We start from the raw sequence: 20744 nt of genomic DNA on the forward strand, positions 1-20744 counted from the left end.
TTTTGTTTAGGTTACTATGACCTATATAACAAAACAAAAATGCCTGTGAAAGTGCCATGTTTCTAAGTACTTGAAAATTAATATATATCAAGGTGATATCTGAGACACTATGTTTACCCAATGACTCTACTAAGCAAACATTGAAAATACATAGCACCTCCTTTTACATCTAATTTTGCCAAAATGTTAAGAAGAAAACAACCAAGAAAAATATCTGATTACTGATAAAGGGTAACAAATCAGGAATTCAAAATTCTTTCAGAATAGTGTACTACAGCTTTCTTCCTTTTTTCAATAATACAACATCTACCTAAAATGTGTTATGACATATATATAAATTAAACAAATGGGTATTGAGTGACAAGGATTATGTTGGGCACTTGGAATGCACCAGTGAATAAAACAAATAAGCCTACCCTCTTTGGGCTTATGGTATAAAATTGGCAAAATAATTTTTAAACTTTATTTGAAATGGAAAAGACTCATTCTCAACTATAGTCCAAACATGATCAAGAAGATAAATTTTTATAAAATGACTTAAAATATAAATAAAAAGAGTCCCTTGTACTCAAATGGTAAATAGTAATGGTTATTTTTTTGGTACACTGTGGATTAATATGTTTACTAAGTGGCCCTCTCCCTTCTAGATATTTGCCTAGCTGTGTCATAGGCACACATTCAAATGCAGTTATGGTTTTAAAGTTAAAAAAAAAGGAATAAAAATAGAATTGTCTAGGTCACCTTTAGACAGACGGAATGAGCAGTCTGATTGACAGAACAGAGTTAAAAAATTCTAGGCTTCTCTTATTCTGGATTTGGAACGCTTACTCTAAGTGCTTAGATCTTCATGACTACATTAAAATGCTCACTCTCAATAAGTTTGTTACCTTGGGCTAAGAAAAATGGGGATTTGAAGTTGAAATGCTGTGCTTCAAGTAAATTATCTGAAAATTAACAGTTTATACATTCAAGTTTATATATTCTATAACAGTTTATAGATTCAAGGTGAGTAAATTTTATTTAAAATGACTGTTCTATGGTGGTCTCTGCTACTTTTAAACTTAAAAAATAACCTGTAGTTTGGCACAAATTCTCCATGCAAAAGTACTGTATAACCCGAAGAAAGCTGTATGCAAAAAACAATAAACATATTTTTGATTAAATTACTTAAAATGTTTTACTTCTGAGTCAGGTTTTATAGAGTATATAATATAGATAATATATACCATACACTATTTTTAGTGTTAGTCAGAAAGATTCATAAATATTCATAAAAATTAATATAACTTACTATATTTTAGAGTTTATAGCATGAAACATTTAAAGAAGGAAGCATTATATTGTAAATTGTAATACAACCCATTAGCCACTGTAATTTTACATTATATTAATATCTATAATAATAATCAGAATTATAAACTTTTAACTTTGAATTTTGACTTGAAATTTGAGGCTCCAAAATTCTTCCTTTTTCCATTATATCCAAAAATAAGTAGACTACTCATGCAGTATATTTTTATATTGAAAATATAACACTAAAATTATATACTTCTAATGACTATTATAAGTAAATATTCCAAATACCTTAAAAGTATAAACTCCATATGTTTTTTTAAATTAATTAAACCCACCACCTTCCCTGGTGGCGCAGTGGTTGAGAGTCCGCCTGGCGATGCAGGGGACACGGGTTTGGGCCCCGGTCCAGGAAGATCCCACATGCTGCGGAGCGGCTGGGCCCGTGAGCCATGGCCGCTGAGCCTGCGCGTCCGGAGCCTGTGCTCTGCAATGGGAGAGGCCACAACAGTGAGAGGCCCGCGTACCACAAAAATAAAATTAAATTAAATTAAAATAAAATTAATTAAAATGTTTGCCTATAAATTAAGATGTAAAATGATTAAATCACATTCCTACAACATTAATATACAGCATTTCCCACCCCCCCCAGAGTATAGTGGTACCTGTTATTGAAAAGATTGCTAGTACAGAATATTGAAAGAAAGTTATTTGCATTCATCCCCTGTTTCAAATAAATACCAACATCACTAAGATAATACATTCAGAAATAGGAAGCATGTCACCCTAACTGAATAGCTCTCTTATATGAAGTGTCAGGGGAAATTGCTTTACTTAAATACTTAACAGAAGTGCACACAACCCTTATCTTTGACTGGAATTATTAGGAGCAAAATAACTTTAAAATAGCTTGGTTTCTTCCTTTTGCTAGCTTTACTTTTTTTTTTTAGAAGTATGTTGCATTTTATAATGATTATAAAGAAATGGCATTATTAAAATATTAATGGATGTGTAGTATCTTTTTTGCATTACCTTTTTTATATTACTTTTAATCAAATTGTATTATGAGGAAAACATGAATGAGAACAAATATAATAAAAATTCTTTTACATTATTCAATAGATAAATGTAATAGATACCTCAAGAATAAGGAATCTATATGCGTCTACGATTTAGATTAATTTCATTAGATGAATTTAGACCAACTATTCAGTAAATACTCATTATAGTACTTTCTATATTTAGTTTTTTAATGGAAAATTTATGTTCTCTAAAAAATAAAAATTAAAAATAATGAGGAAAATGGAGTGCGGAAGGGGGCAGAGATTGGAATGTGCAATAAACAAATAATAAATGAATATTGAATAAATGGCTACAATAAAACCATCTAAAGATATCAAGGGTTAAAAAATAATTATAACGGGAAGAAAATATTTACAAATAATGAGCAATGAAATCTCTATTTTTAAAAACAAAATGGATGAAAAGTAACTACTAATGGTTCAACTTAAGAAATTAAACAAACCTCACAAAATAACCCTAAAGATATTAGAAAAATGTAAGATAAAAGCAGAAATTGTTAACATGGGAAAAAAAGAAATAAAAGAGATGATTAGCAAAACTTAAAGAAACGTTTTGGAAAAAAATAATAAAATATATAAGCATCTAGCATGATTGATTTGAGATAAAAAAGAGAAAAAAATTTGTATAAATACCCAAGAAAGCAAAGCACATAAAACTCATACTTTGAAAAATGAGATATGACCATAATTTAATTTATATCAATAATTTATGTACACATATACACACTTAAGGAGATGAAAGTTAAAATGTTGTAGAAACATAAAAATTACCAAAAAAAATGACTCAAGGAAAAAATATAAATTAGAATATAACAAAAACCTCTGCAGAAATAACATAACTTACATTTCTCACATCTTCCCAGTCCCTGCAAAAAAAATATGAGGGAGGCTGATGTAAGTCTGAAGTACAAATAGCTTCACTAGCCATTCTTAGCATAAATTCAAGGACCAAAAAAAATCCCTATTTAATTCAATTTATTCTAGTGGGTAGAGAAGGAAGGTTGCCCACATCCATTTATGAGACTGATAGAACCTTGATATCAAAACTGGCCAAGGGCATTTTAAGATATGTGCCAGTTTCTTCCATTATGAAGCACTTTTTTAAAAAAAACTTCTGGTTTAAGCAATTCTCCACTATGCTAAAGTCATCAATGTATTCTGATATATTTCCTTTTCTTTTAATAATTTTAGAATATTTTTATTTTTAACATTTTGATCTTTAATATGGAATTTATTTAGAGGGATGATAGGAGGAGGTAAGGATTTATCTTTAATGTTCTCTTTTTATCAAACTGATGGGTATTTGTATCAACACTATTCATGTGAAAGACCTGGCAATTTCATTGATCACAAAATCAGTATGGGCCCACAGTAGTGAACCAATGCAGGCATACATCTGGCATGTTATACTTGATTTTAAACCTGAATAGAAGATAAATGTGAAACCATATGGCATGATTTAAGGCACACACACACAAAATCTTCAGCTGCAGGCTTGAGAAGACTAATGGGAGATATAGGGGCTTTAATTCAATAATTGTTAAGGGTTCTCATGATGAAGAATGAAACGAGTGAAGAGTGCAATGCTCACAAAGGCATGGGCAGCTCCAGCTCTCAACCTTACACCTGAAGCCCTCATTGCCAATTGCCAGTCCTCCAGCAGAAGGCTTGAAGGTTAGGCCATGTTATCTCCAACACCTCTCAATTGGCTGAGTCTTTGATTCTCTGTGAGAATATACTTTCCTTACAATATAAGAATTTGCATCAATAAAATTTGTCAATAAACTGATTTTCTTAAATATCTATGTAGACTGAATCAATATTTTTCAAAAAGATTTCTAATATATTTAATAACAGATTAAAATTTTAACTCTAAAAAACTAGAATGCATAGCTGTAGGTAACAATACATGTGCTTTAAAATTATTTTAGAATACATAAGAACAAGCTGTAAAATACAGCAGTATTAATTATTGTAGCAAAATAACTGAAGCCAAACTGTCACTAAACATGTCACTTTTTGACCTTTTAAGTTGGATAATCAAGTGTTTGAAAAAATAACAACACAGGTCTATATCCAGTCAAAGAGATTCTGTTCATAGTTACAGATATCTAGAAAGGAGAGTAAATAAATTAGTTCAATGCCTTGTTTAATTTAATTTGATATGTGTGTCTGTCCTTCTCGCTTACATAGAATAGCCTTGGGCATCTACCCATGGTCTGCATACAGAAGGAGGGATTCTCACTCTTGATAATATCTAGATGCCATGTGCTCTACTAATTGTGCTATCAACTTGACATAAAAGAGGAAAACAATTTATTCTTCCTCTAGACTCCATACTTTGCATCCTGATCTAATTTTTTCTTATCATTAAGCATCATCTATTTTCCAAGCTTCATATGAAAAAAGAATGATGGTAAAGCATCAATGGAATTTTTGTTTTATTTGTTTTGGTTTTTACTTTTCTAAAATTTGAAAATGTTTAAAAAAGTGTCTTATTTTATGGATAAAAAGTAAATGATCATCTAATTACAAGCGTATCCTACTTGCACTTTTCTGAAATACTTGTTTAATTTATAACCTATGAGGGTTGAGATAGGTGTTTTGTTTTTTTTTAACATCTTTATTGGGGTATAATTGCTTTACAATGGTGTGTTAGTTTCTGCTTTATAACAAAGTGAATCAGTTATACATATACATATGTTCCCATATGTCTTCCCTCTTGCGTCTCCCTCCCTCCCACCCTCCCCATCCCACCCCTCCAGGTGGTCAAAAAGCACCGAGCTGATATCCCTGTGCTATGCGGCTGCTTCCCACTAGCTATCTACCTTACGTTTGTTAGTGTATATATGTCCATGCTTCTCTCGCTTTGTCACAGCTCACCCTTCCCCCTTCCCATATCCTCAAGTCTGTTCTCCAGTAGGTCTGCGTCTTTATTCCTGTCTTACCCCTAGGTTCTTCATGACTTTTTTTTTTCTTAAATTCCATATATATGTGTTAGCATACGGTATTTGTCGTTCTCTTTCTGACTTACTTCACTCTGTATGACAGACTCTAGGTCTATCCACCTCATTACAAATAGCTCAATTTCGTTTCTTTTTACGGCTGAGTAATATTCCATTGTATATATGTGCCACATCTTCTTTATCCATTCATCCGATGATGGGCACTTAGGTTGTTTCCATCTCCGGGCCACCGTAAATAGAGCTGCAATGAACATTTTGGTACATGACTCTTTTTGAACTTCGGTTTTCTCAGGGTATATGCCCAGGAGTGGGATTGCTGGGTCATATGGTAGTTCTATTTGTAGTTTTTTAAGGAACCTCCATACTGTTCTCCATAGTGGCTGAACCAATTCACATTCCCACCAGCAGTGCAAGAGTGTTCCCCTTTCTCCACACCCTCTCTAGCATTGATTGTTTCTAGATTTTTTGGTGATGGCCATTCTGACTGGTGTGAGATGTTATCTCACTGTAGTTTTGATTTGCATTTCTCTAATGATTAATGATGTTGAGCATTCTTTCATGTGTTTGTTGGCAGTCTGTATATTTTCTTTGGAGAAATGTCTATTTAGGTCTTCTGCCCATTTTTGGATTGGGTTGTTTGTTTTTTTGTTATTGAGCTGCATGAGCTGCTTGTAAATTTTGGAGATTAATCCTTTGTCAGTTGCTTCATTTGCAAATATTTTCTCCCATTCTGAGGGTTGTCTTTTGGTCTTGTTTATGGTTTCCTTTGCTGTGCAAAAGCTTTGAAGTTTCATTAGGTCCCATTTTTTTTTTAAATTTTTTTTAACATCTTTATTGGGGTATAATTGCTTTACAATGGTGTGTTAGTTTCTGCTTTATAACAAAGTGAATCAGTTATACATATACATATGTTCCCATATGTCTTCCCTCTTGCGTCTCCCTCCCTCCCACCCTCCCTATCCCACCCCTCCAGGCTGTCACAAAGCACCGAGCCAATAACCCTGTGCTATGCGGCTGCTTCCCACTAGCTATCTACCTTACTACGTTTGTTAGTGTGTATATGTCCATGACTCTCTCTCACCCTGTCACAGCTCACTCTTCCCCCTCCCCATATCCTCAAGTCCGTTCTCCAGTAGGTCTGCGTCTTTATTCCTGTCTTACCCCTAGGTTCTTCATGATATTTTTTTCCTTAAATTCCATATATATGTGTTAGCATACGGTATTTGTCGTTCTCTTTCTAAATTACTTCACTCTGTATGACAGACTCTAGGTCTATCCACCTCATTACAAATAGCTCAATTTCGTTTCTTTTTATGGCTGAGTAATATTCCATTGTATATATGTGCCACATCTTCTTTATCCATTCATTCGATGATGGGCACTTAGTTTGTTTCCATCTCCAGGCTATTGCAAATAGAGCTGCAATGAACATTTTGGTACATGACTCTTTTTGAATTTTGGTTTTCTCAGGGTATACGCCCAGTAGTGGGATTGCTGGGTCATATGGTAGTTCTATTTGTAGTTTTTTAAGGAACCTCCATACTGTTCTCCATAGTGGCTGAACCAATTCACATTCCCACCAGCAGTGCAAGAGTGTTCCCTTTTCTCCACACCCTCTCTAGCATTGATTGTTTCTAGATTTTTTGATGATGGCCATTCTGACTGGTGTGAGATGATATCTCATTGTAGTTTTGATTTGCATTTCTCTAATGATTAATGATGTTGAGCATTCTTTCATGTGTTTGTTGGCAGTCTGTATATCTTCTTTGGAGAAATGTCTGTTTAGGCCTTCTGCCCATTTTTGGATTGGGTTGTTTGTTTTTTTTGTTATTGAGCTGCATGAGCTGCTTGTAAATTTTGGAGATTAATCCTTTGTCAGTTGCTTCATTTGCAAATATTTTCTCCCATTCTGAGGGTTGTCTTTTGGTCTTGTTTATGGTTTCCTTTGCTGTGCAAAAGCTTTGAAGTTTCATTAGACCCCATTTGTTTATTTTTGTTTTTATTTCCATTTCTCTAGGAGGTGGGTCAGAAAGGATCTTGCTGTGATTTATGTCATAGAGTGTTCTGCCTATGTTTTCCTCTAAGAGTTTGATAGTTTCTGGCCTTACATTTAGGTCTTTAATCCATTTTGAACTTATTTTTGTGTATGGTGTTAGGGAGTGATCTAATCTCATACTTTTACGTGTACCTGTCCAGTTTTCCCAGCACCACTTATTGAAGAGGCTGTCCTTTCTCCACTGTACATTCCTGCCTCCTTTATCAAAGATAAGGTGACCATATGTGTGTGGGTTTATCTCTGGGCTTTCTATCCTGTTCCATTGATCTATCTTTCTGTTTTTGTGCCAGTACAATACTGTCTTGATTACTGTAGCTTTGTAGTATAGTCTGAAGTCAGGGAGCCTGATTCCTCCAGCTCCATTATTCGTTCTCAAGATTGCTTTGGCTATTCAGGGTCTTTTGTGTTTCCATACAAATTGTGAACCTTTTTGTTCTAGTTCTGTGAAAAATGCCAGTGGTAGTTTGATAGGGATTGCATTGAATCTATAGATTGCTTTGGGTAGTAGAGTCATTTTCACAATGTTGATTCTTCCAATCCAGGAACATGGTATATCTCTCCATCTATTTGTATCATCTTTAATTTCTTTCATCAGTGTCTTATAATTTTCTGCATACAGGTCTTTTGTCTCCTTAGGTAGGTTTATTCCTAGATATTTTATTCTTTTTGTTGCAATGGTAAATGGGAGTGTTTTCTTGATTTCACTTTCAGATTTTTCATCATTAGTGTATAGGAATGCCAGAGATTTCTGTGCATTAATTTTGTATCCTGCTACTTTACCAAATTCATTGATTAGCTCTACTAGTTTCCTGGTAGCATCTTTAGGATTCTCTATGTATAGTATCATGTCATCTGCAAACAGTGACAGCTTTACTTCTTTTCCGATGAGATAGGTGTTTTTCATCTGTAAAATTTGGGGCAGGTAAAATTTAAAAAGGGAAATGCGTAATGAAATAAATGTCATAAAAAACTATGTTTTATTAAGCATTTTTATTTCAACAGCAGGTAGTATGAATTATTGAATATAATATATATCTCATGTTTGGTCTTGAGGTACATAATTCTTCATAGGGAATATGAATATTCTTCATAATTCTCGCATGATAAAAAAATAAAGTCAGATGAACAAAATAAAACAATTTAGAAGTCTTAGAATTATTTCCTTGGTATATATATAAATGAAAACTAATTTTTTAAAAAATCAAAATCTGCATTTTTCAAAAATGAAAAAAATTTGAACATGTTATTTGTAATGGGGTAAACTTTCAGTTTCACACACTCATCAGATGAGTATATAATACCAAAGGTTACATGCTGATTTTGAGGTGAATACGCATGAATAGGTACATGCATGTTAATCAGTCAAAGATGAAAAATCGCCAGGGCACTGGGCACAGACTCATGAGAATTCTCTTGTCTAATCACAGTCTTTGAAGTCATTTGCTGTTACACAAAACGTAAACATTATTAGGGCAATAGACATGATGTGGTTGGATCCACTCCCTTAAAAATATTATTTCAGTATTCTCTCTGAAGGCCTTTTGTCAATCGTGGAATATCTTGTGAGTGTTTAATCAATTAAGTATTAGGATAAAAATTGTGCTTGTAGCATAGTAGTGATCACAAACCACATAATTCCACTGTTTTTTCTCTTGAAATATTGTCTCATTCAGCAAGTACATATGTTTTAGGAACTGTAACGGCCTCTTGCCTAACGATAATCTCATTAGGTAAAGATAAATGAATGCGTTTGTCAAAAGGAAATTATTAGAATGATGAAAAATACCAAATCCATAAATCACTAAATGTGTATACATAAATATATACATCATTGTATTTATACACAAAAACAAATACATAAATCATTGGAATGTGTAATTTTCCATCTTTTGATAACTGAAGACATTTCATTGCATGATTATATAATAGTAGTTTAAAACATTTGTGTCTGTATAAATTATACTCTTAGTGAGTCATTACTGATTATCTTTCTCTACCAATACATTCCTAAAATTATCATTTCTATTTCTATTGCAAAGTTATGAAAGTGCATGTGTACTTTCAAAAGCAGAAAACAGCAATGTAAGCAAATGTAAGGAAAATTGAATTTGATCAGAACATTTCTATGACCATTTTTTTTTCCTTTCAATAAGAGAAATAGCTAAAACCTTTAGATGTGGCTTCAAATATTTCACTTCAATTAAATATATCAGCAAACACTGTTGTTCTTTCTTGACATTTAAAATTTTGGAGCAAAGCATATGATGTCTTGAATTAATTTCATTTCTACTTTCAATTAATTTTTTCCACTGTAAAATTCAATTTTCCAAAATTTAATATGTTAAAAAAGAATAATAGTTGCTGATAGAAATTTTTCTAAGGCAGATGGTTTGTACATGTGGCTCAATGAATAGGTTACACTCATTTTTATCCTGTATAATGCAAACTTTTTTATTTTGGTTTGGTTTTGTCTATGTGAGCATTTAATCTCCTGTTCATTCACTCATCACTCAATCCATACATTTATGCATCTTTCTTTTCTGCCATTATTCCATTCTCTCATTAAGCAACTATTTACTGAGTGATTATAATATAGAAGGTACTATGCTGGTCTAGGTGGGAATAGGAATGAAACCTGCAAACATAGATATTTGCTCTCAGAGAGTTTCTTGTCTATAGTTGGAAATATTGATATTAAAAAATCAATAAATAAGTATAACTGTAAACTGTGACAAGTGCTAAAAGTGTAGATGTACTAAATGTATTTATAAGTGGCTTCTTATCAAAGAAGACAGCATGTACACACACCTGTCAATAAGAGAAAAGAGGAAGAATGGAACAAATGCAACTGGTATAGAAGAATTGGTTATGGGAAGACAAGGAGTCTCTAGTCTGAGGGCTTCTATCTTTTCAAAAAGTATAGAGCAGGAATATCAAATGAAAATTTGCTTTTTAGAAAAGTCGAGGAGAATAATAAAAGGGGGGAAAAAGTGGGAAAAGACACTGCAGATCATGGGAAGCAAATTTACTAGAGAAATATACTAATGGCACTGAGCATTGTAGGATGATCATTTGGTATTGACGATCGTGAACATAAAATGACTGCACTGTGTAATTTTCTCCAGCAATGTTTGACCACATGGCTATAGAAAGCTTGAAGGGAGATTTCTGGAATTTCCATGTAATGCAAAAAAAAAAAAAAAAAAAAAAAGAGAGAGGAACAATAGAAGAAAATGTTAAATGGTTGCATAAATTGAATCAGAAAACTGCAGACTGGAAAAAAATCTCTAAGGCAAATAACTAGATTCCCTCAAAAAAATAAATTGCAAAGCAAAAAGAATAGATGGAATGAGGATACAACTAACAACTAATTGCAATGTATGGACATTATTTGGATCCTAATTCAAACAAACTGTAAGAAAATAAAAATTAGGAAACAATCTCTATGATGTGGATACTATCTGGTTTTTTGATATTGAGGAATCATTATTAAAGTATGATAACAACAATATTGCTGTGCCTTTATCCTTTAGGAATATACAGTAAAATAATTACAGATGAAATTATATATTTGATTTCCTTCAAAATAATCTGTAATGGGAGGGTGGAGGAAGTGGGTGATGGTGTAAATGAAACAAGATTACCCATAAGTTGAGTATCGTCAAAGCTGAGTGATGGGTACATGGTTCACTTTTTCATATTTGTGTACGTACATGAATTTTTTCATAACAAGGTGTTTAAGAAAAAGTATATACCTCAGCAAAATATTGCTTTAATCCAATCTCTGACTACCCTACTAAATAAAATCAGATTTCTGAGCTAACCCTAAAAACTTCTCTGGACATTTTAACTCTCCATAACAGTTCACCTTTGTCTATTGCCACTCTCTTCCAAATACCTTCTATTTCCTTCATAAAGTACCACTGTTAGTGATACATAGGTTCCTCCTTGTCACTTGCTCTTTGTTTGCATTGTTTATTATACTAGGAAACTCCTTTTATTCACTCCAACTTCTGACTTTTCTAATCCATTAAAGTCCAGCTCAAAAAAAACATTTTCTTTATAAAACCCTTCTCAATCTCTTCCAGGGTAGTTGAATAGTTATCATGGTTCATAACCTTTTGTGAGTGTGACTATTATAATATGTTAGATTTGCATGGTATTAAAGCTATGTGTGCTTACATATTACTTTACCTACTAAATTGTAAGCTTTTTGAGTTTAGGGACTCTGTTTTCTTACAATTTTTAATCCATCATCAACAGTGGAAAGTAATAGATGCCCAATGAAAGTGAGTTAAATTTTAAAAGAGCCATTTAATTAATATCCTACTCTATTTACAAAATACATTATGTATATTGTACAAAATTTTAAACACTTCTGGATAGATGGTTTTCAATAACAATTTATACCTCTGATTTTTTAATGATGGTGCATAATTATTTTTAACTTTCTTAATTGATTTTCTTATATTGGAGTATTTCAGAAAATAGAAACTAGGAGCATTGAATCAAAAAAATAAAAGAATTGTAACTACCACTAATCCACTTTCCTTATAAAGAAAATATTCTTAGAAAGCTCTATTCTTTCTTTTAAAACAATTTTTAACACTGTTCTCATTAAAGAAACCTATTGGTCAGAGGATTCTTCAGTTTCATGCAATTTGCAATCATTCTACTTTCATCAACTCCTCAGGAGCCAATTCCTTCAGTCATAAACAAAAGGCTGCCTCTTGCAATCAATATCAATCTAATTCAAGTAAGACACTTCTTTGTGAACATGCTCATTTGAAATGTTATTATAGCACAAAATGAGCCTGTGGTAGTGAACAATACTCCATCACTATTTAAAGTAAATTAAAAATTTCAAATGTTGAAATAATCACAATAAAATTATAATGATAAAATAACTGTATTTTACATAGAAATCACAAGAAAGCCTTAAAATTTTTAGGCTTAGCGTTCTGGGTAAAATCATCATAAACAGAAAAAATGGGTCAGTAGATAGTCATTCCTAACGCTTTATATTAATATTACTTAGAGATTCAAAATGTTCAGTCTATTGTCAGATTTTAGATGTGAGAGGAGCAGGCCTAGGGAGGTTATCTTGTCAGTCCCTGCCTTCAAGGATTGCAACTGAGGGGGAGACGAGTAATATGGTGGTTGATGCTGAGAGAAGTTTATAGAGCCCACTGCCTAGTGACAGAGAGGTAATCCTCCTAGTTTGCCTGACTCCTAGAAGGCTGCTCACTCCACTCCACCTAGTTGCATCTTGATTGGCCCCCAAAAGAGTTCTAGTGACATTTTAACAGCACTATCTTATTTATCCAATATTGTTCATAATTTAAGAAAAGCATCCTAGGCGTGATCATCACATTTCCAGATTATGAGAAGGTTGAAAAGACAGTAGCAATATTGAATTGAAATTAAAGTTTAAAAAAACGTTAAAAGGCATGAATAATAGGTTAAATATGGTACAATTTCCTAGAGATAAATGACATTTTAAAGAATAAGTTTATATATATATATATATATATATTTTTTTGTGTGTGTGTGGTACGCGGGCCTCTCACCATTGTGGCCTCTCCCGTTGCAGAGCACAGGCTCCGGACGCGCAGGCTCAGCGGCCATGGCTCATATGCCCAGCCGCTCCGCGGCATGTGGGATCTTCCCGGACTGGGGCACGAACCCGTGTCCCCTGCATCGGCAGGCGGACTCTCAACCACTGCGCCACCAGGGAAGCCCAAGTTTATATATTGATTAATAGCTACACATATGGAAAACCAGAATTAAGTTCAACATGTCAGCAATGGAATGTGGCTCACTTTTCCTTTATCTACACAATTTCAATTGGGTAAAACTTTATTGTATGAGAAATGTGTGGGTGGTTTTCTTTATATTCTTTAAAAACTAGAAACTGATATAGTCTGGTAGTGGAATGTGTTAGGTTTGGCTTTGTGCCTTGAAAATATCTTTACAGATTGGAATTGAGAATGAAGGGGAGTGGAAAGGATAGTTCCTGAAGAATTGGAGGATTATAAGGCAACATTGAGCACCCAGCTGAGATCTGAGATTCTGATAATCACAGTGCCCATCTGTGTCGTTGAGGGATGTCGTCTTGTGTAACTAGTAGTACTGGGCAGCCTGACTCTAGAAAGTGGGTCAACAATTAGACAGATCTGCTTAGGGGTGGAGAATTTTAAGCTGGTTAGGGTAAAAGAACAAAGGGACAAGAGTATTGAGGGTATGTGTAAGAGAACTGCTGAAATAATGGGTAGAATCTGGATTGAATTTGATGGTAAAACTAGACAAGGATATTAAAGTGAGATCTTGAATTATTTGCCTTACTCTAGTTCCTACAATTTTAAAAGGGTCGTCAGGAAACTCAAGCATGGATTGAGCTTCTCATTGCGGGCTTCTCATTGCGGTGGCCTCTCGTATTGCGGAGCAAGGCTCTAGGCGCGCAGGCTTCAGTAGTTATGGCACGCGGGCTCAGTAGTTGTAGCTCGCAGGCTCTAGAGCGCAGGCTCAGCAGTTGTGGCTCAAGGGCTTAGTTGCTCCATGGCATGTGGGATCTCCCCAGACCAGGACTCGAACCTGTGTTCCCTGCCTTGGCAGGCGGATTCTTAACCACTGCGCCACGAGGGAAGTCCATGCTTGGGTCCAGAGGATAGATGTGAGAAAAGTGAAGCTGGGGGACAATATAACATAACTGCTGAGAGCTGTTTGATGAAGCTACAAATTAGATCTTGGTTTAATATGTGTACAATTTTGCTTACCTATAGAAGTGTCCACATTTGTCATGGAGAGTTAGTTTCTTCTAAGTCTATCACTAATGGTTTTCAAATATATGCTCAATGATATTAATATGAATATAATGAAGGGATCTATTCTTCAGACATAGGGCTAGAGCAAATAATTTTAAAGTCTGACTCTTCAATTCCAAAATCTGTTAAAATATGTAAAATCTGGCATTTATCTTTCTCATTAACAAATATTATACTACCATATAAATCTCATTAATTAAAAATTAGCTTAGGGCTTCCCTGGTGGCGCAGTGGTTGAGAATCTGCCTGTCAATGCAGGGGACACGGGTTTGAGCCCTGGTCTGGGAAGATCCCACATGCCACGGAACAACTAGGCCCGTGAGCCACAACTACTGAGCCTGCGCGTCTGGAGCTTGTGCTCCGCAACAAGAGAGGCCGCGACAGTGAGAGGCCCACGCACCGCGATGAGGAGTGGCCCCCGCTCGCCGCAACTGGAGAAAGCCCTCGCACAGAAACGAAGACCCAACACAGCCAAAAATAACTAAATAAAATAAATAAATAAAATTAAAAAAAAAATTAGCTTAATATATTTATGCAAACATACATATAAAGTGCATCAGAATGTGACAGTATTAATTCCTCTACCTGTGTATGTAAGCTTAGGCCCACTGAGTAATAAGGTTTATCTCTTGTTCTAGAGCTACACTATCCAACGTGGAGCCACTAGCCACAAGTGTCTATTGAGCACTTGAAATGTGGCAAGTTTAAATTGACATCTGTGTAGATGTAAAGACACAGAAGATAATATTATAGACATACTGGGTTAAAAATATGATTATATCTATTATAACTAATTTCACCTTTTTTCTTTTTACCTTTTCTAATGTTACTACAATATTATAAATTATGTGGCTCAGAGTAAATTTCTATTGATCGTGCCGCTCATGAGGAAGGAAAAATATGGTTCAAAAATACAGTTCTTTTTACAGTAGAATGACTACATTACAGACATCATCCTTTGCATTTCCCTATAGTGATTCTCTTTGTTCACTGATTTGCTCCTGCAATGTGGCCAACATTGTTCTTGGCACCAGAAAAAGCAATGATCAAAACAGAAGAAAAAAAAAAAAGAATTCCTGCACTAAAACAATTTATCTTCTAATGTAAGGAGAAAAACAATAAACATATTAATAAGTAAAATATGTAATATGTCAGACGATAATGATTGCTACAGGAAACATAAGGCACTGAATCAGGATTGGGGTTGCTGATGGGGAAATGCAAGATAGATCATGCATTTGGAATTGCAATTTTCATAGGTGGTTTCGGAGGGCATCCCTGAGAGGGTAACACACATGCAAAGAAGGGAGTGAACCATGTGAAAGTCAGGAGGAAAAGTGTGATAAGCAAAGGAAAGACGAAGTGCAAAGTTCCTGATGCCCAACTTGGATGGAGTATTCAAATAACAGCAACTGCTTATAGGCAGTGTGGCTGAAGCAGAGGGAGGGAGGGAGAAACTGGTAAAGGACAAGGTGGTGTAGGACCCTGTATGCACCTTCCACTTCCCTGCTCTGCTCTGGATGAAAAAAGATACAATTCAAGAGCTTTAGCAGAAAAGGAACTCTTTCTGTTACATTACACTGTAAAAAGCAAAGTTTAAAAATGAATCTCCCTGTGGGACATGGTACATTGAGAAAAGGCTGGTGACTAGTTAGGACGCAAGAAATGGTGGGGGCTTGGACCAAGGTGGCAATGGTGGAGGGTATGACAAGTGGTCAGACTCCGAGCCTACAGAATTTGCTGACAGATTGTGTCTTGTGAGAGGAGGAGAGGTGTCAGGATTCTTTTAGTGACCTTTCAGCTCCATTATATTACTAAATTAACATTAGAAAAATGTACATACTCAGTAGAATTATTTTTATAATGAACATATCCTTCTGCTATGAAAGTCTGACTTTCAAGGGGGGAAAAGTGAGGATTTGTTTTTAAAAATATGCAGATTAGAACTTGTACAATAAAACAGCACAATAACAGTACAATAAAAATTTAAATTTTAAATGATGATGTTTGAACCACTTTGAGGCATTAGGTAGACTGATTTTTCTTCAGTAGTTTATTTAAAATATCAAAAATAACTGGTACAGGGCTTCCCTGGTGGCGCAGTGGTTGAGAGTCCGCCTGCCGTTGCAGTGGACACGGGCTCGTGCCCCGGTCCGGGAAGATCCCACATGCCGCGGAGCGGCTGGGCCTGTGAGCCATGGCCGCTGAGCCTGCTCGTCCGGAGCCTGTGCTCCGCAATGGGAGAGGCCACAACAGTGAGAGGCCCGCATACCAAAAAAAAAAAAAAAAAAAAAAAAAAAAATAAGTGGTACATTATATAAGTTGTTCAACAGAATAATTCTTCCTGTAATGCAGTTACCAGTTATTGAAACATATATTACTTAACTCAAGAAGAGCTTTAAAAGAACAGTGCAGAGTTTAGTATCAACTCATTTTATACTACAAATTTACTCAGTTTCAGCCCTATTGACACTTGGAGCCAAACAATTCTTTGTTGTGGGGATGTCTTCCCCATCCAGTGGTGGCAACCAAATGCTCCCTAACCACTAGAATCTCTTCTTAAACTTATAACAAATGAACCTTTTATTAATTAGGTAATTAAAGCAGTAGCTGACATTTATAGAAACACATTGTACCAGGGATCCTATTACGTGTGTTAAAGGCATAGTCGCATTTATTCACCATAGCCATGTAATTAGAGGGTTATTGTCATTCTCTCCTTTTACAGATAAGAAATTGCAGTTTAGGGCTTACCTGGTGGCGCAGTGGTTGAGAGTCCGCCTGCCGATGCAGGGGACACGGGTTCGTGCCCCGGTCCGCGAGGATCCCACATGCCGCGGAGCGGCTGGGCCCGTGAGCCACGGCCGCTGGGCCTGCGCGTCTGGAGCCTGTGCTCAGCAGCGGGAGCGGCCGCAGCAGCGAGAGGCCCGCGTACTGCAAAAAAAAAAAAAAAAAAAGAAATTGCAGTTTAGATAGACCCACTTCCACAAAGTCTCAAAGCAAAGGATGGGAGAAAAGTGATCTGGAAGTCTGGGCCCTTCCTAACATTTCTTCAGGTGAGACTCTGCAAACCTAGATTTATTCATGAGTTTGTCTCCATGATTTAAAAATATTTAGTGCATTTAATTAAAATATCATAGTTAGACTGACACAATATTGTTTATCAGAAAGAAAATGGTTTGCTTTAATAAGTGTTTCCATTTTTAACTTTTTAATACTTTTGAATTCACATATGTGCAAACGTAATTTTGAAGATATATTGTCCCCAATCAAATTGCAACACTGTTAATATTCTTCAGTGTTTACATCTAAGCAAAAACTACATGATAGCAACATGATAGCAAACGTAATTTTGAATATATATTGTCCCAAATCAAATTGCAACACTGTTAATATTCTTCAGTGTTTACATCTAAGCAAAAACTACATGATAGCAACTTTGTAAACAATTAGGTTTAATTTTTTTCCAGAGGGAACATTTTAAATATGGTTTTTTTCCAGAGGGAACATTTTAAATATGGTTTTTAAGCTGGATTTCATTAAAATATGTTTCTTCAGCTGTGTGAAGGGCTGTAAAGGAGTGAGGGAAGGAGTGGAGTGTGACAAAACTATGACAAAGGAGTTAGGAAAAACATTTCAGGAACAAAGAGAATTAATTAACTCAAACATATGATTCATCTCACTCTGGTAAGAGCTAATTGCCTTTTATGCACTCCAACTGTTAAAAGTACTGTGATGTGGCTACTCATGTGAACATAAAAACTATTAGAATGCACTGAAATTCATAATGTGTACTATATTTTACATAATAAAAATCCTTTCCTTCCTAACATAATGTTCCAGTATATTAAATTTTCTGGTTAACTTGAAATATTTCTTTAATTGTCCTAAGGTAGATTAGTCTTTATTTTGTCTTAATAAAAATACTATGATAAATACATTTCAAAGATGAGTGGATTTCTTTTAGTGCTCCAGAAATATCAGGGGTTAAAAACGTTACTGTGTAATTCTATAAAGTTTGACGTAAAACATGCAGAAAAAAATATAATGAATCTCTACTGTTCCCTGGACATCTCTATAAGGGTATTATTTTGTATATTTTTGAAAATTGTTCTGTGAACTCTTTCTCTTAAATGTATATTTTAGAGTGTAAGGAAGAAAGGATAATTAATTGAGTTTTGAATGAGATCCACACTCCTGTATAATCTCTCTTTAACACAAAATATTTCAAATCTGAAATAACTCTTTCAAAGCAAATGTTTCAGCAGCAGAAACATTTAAATTTTTTAATTAAAAATTTTAAAATCATTTTTATTCTTTCTCAGACTACTTCATTTTCTGTTTATGTTTACTGGAGTGTGTTATTGCTGATAATTCTAAATACATATGTCCCTGGATATTTTCCTAAATAAGTCCCAGGAGTGAGTGAAGAAAATTTATACTCTAAAAAGGTGATTTTCTGCCTTAAGTATCTGCTAGAGTCTCCCTAATCTATAATCAAAAGTGTGGCTCCAACCTCATCTACTGATCAATCAAGACTTGAATGTACATTAGAGTCCCCTGGGGGCTTGTTCAAACACAGAGTGCTGGGCCCACCCCCAGAATTTCTGATTCAGTAGGTCTCAGGTGCAACCTGAACGTTGCATTTCTAACAAGTCGCAGGTGATACTGATGATACTGGTCCAAGAACTACACTCTGGGAACTTCTGTATTTGAGGAAACTTTCCCTGAAAAACTAAACACTGATCAGTAGCACATCCTAAGATCTCTCAGCATTAACCACCTAAGTGTATTATATATGTTTTGGCACTTAATAATACATTTAAAAATGATTCTCCAATCTTATTTAATTTGTAAACTCAGTAGCAATAAGAACAATCCTATTTCTTTTCTACTTTCCAGAGAATCAGGTACTTTGTCCCTCATAAACATACCATTTAGCTAGTAAACATAAATGTGATAGACATATGAAAAATGTACAAAAGTGTTTTTAATCCATTAGATACTTATTTGTACACTATATTACTTGGATGATTTACTCTTATGTCACGTTTTTATATTCTGAAAATAAATAACACGTAAAATAAAAAAGAATTAATTTAGGAAAGTCATATTGGAGTAAAAAGCTCAGAACTTCCAATCTAATTCTGAGTCTACCAATAGTTGGATTTATGATTTGGGGCAAATGATTTGTTCCCTGTGGGCCACAGTTTCTTCTTCTATAAACTGAGGGTATTGGATTAAATGAGGTCTAATCCTGGGAGTAGGTTTTAAATTGTATGATAATAAGTTTTTAAAAAGACTCACACTGTTATCTTACAGACTGATGATACTTTTATGTTATTCTAGAACACAAAAAGAGAGTGAAAATTTCAAGCCCTCTTTTTAACAATAGGTTACTTGATATGCCAGCTCAAAATAAGAGACAGCATGGAAGAAAACAAGGAATGCATACCTTTGAGGAAGAAGGTATGCATTCCCACATGCCTAAACCAGTAGATGAAAAGGCAGATAGTCCTCATATATGGTGCTATGTGCATTCTAATTATAACTAGAGTTTCATGTGGGTTTTCCATGTTCTTAATATAGAATTTTTTTTAAAAAAGTATCAAACCCTCAACTATAAAAATATCAAATATCATTAGAGGAATTTATAGTTTAAAATAAAGCTATCATAAAAAGAATAGAATGTTTTACCTTAAATTAGATTTTAATATAAACCTCAATGTGTAGTTTGTTCCGTAGAATTAATGAATATACACCACTGCTTATTTTCTGTTTTATTGATGTAATAAATAAGGTTTCTAAATTGTACTTTGAAGAGCTATTTCTTTTCTCTCCTTTAACTAAAGGGTTTCATTTCAGTACTTTTTATTTCCCTTAATAACGTTAGTACCCATGGCATTTAATAAATCTTATAAATTTAAGATTAAAATGTATCACCCCACACTCCTGTTTTTTATGAGTCTGACTTGCCTGTCGAGTATGCTGGAAGAAAAAAATACTGGTATCACAATTCTTTTAGAAGAGTTCAGAATAATTTTTGTTTACTTTAACAGAGTAGGAGTAAGGTAAAAACTAAGTCCGTCGCAGAATTAAGTTTTTTATCGATGCTTCTAATCTCTCTGACCATAAATTCACTTTTCTTTGATCAACAATCATCAAAAGCAACAGAAGCAGCATACACAAACACAAATGAACTAACAAAAAGCTCAGCCTCTCCCTGTTATACTCCTATTTTGTCCACTCAGCACATTTGCTACATTCTCCAAGTAATGAGGAGCCAGTGTGTTAATTACAAAACCATAAGGAACGTACAAGAAAGAAGCTTTTCACTACTCCTCCAGTGCTTTGATCTAATTCAACTTGAGAACTATTGGGATCTTTACTTTGTCAAAGACAATGCTGAGTGTTCAACAGACTAATGCACAAGCAGGTTTGGCAGAGTAGGTTAGCACAGGGGGTTAACACCCACAGCATGCCTTGAGTACCCTCCAAGGAGGATAGCAATCCCATTGATTCA

Source organism: Lagenorhynchus albirostris, chromosome 8, assembly GCF_949774975.1.
Source record: "Lagenorhynchus albirostris chromosome 8, mLagAlb1.1, whole genome shotgun sequence".
Classification (NCBI taxonomy): domain Eukaryota; kingdom Metazoa; phylum Chordata; class Mammalia; order Artiodactyla; family Delphinidae; genus Lagenorhynchus; species Lagenorhynchus albirostris.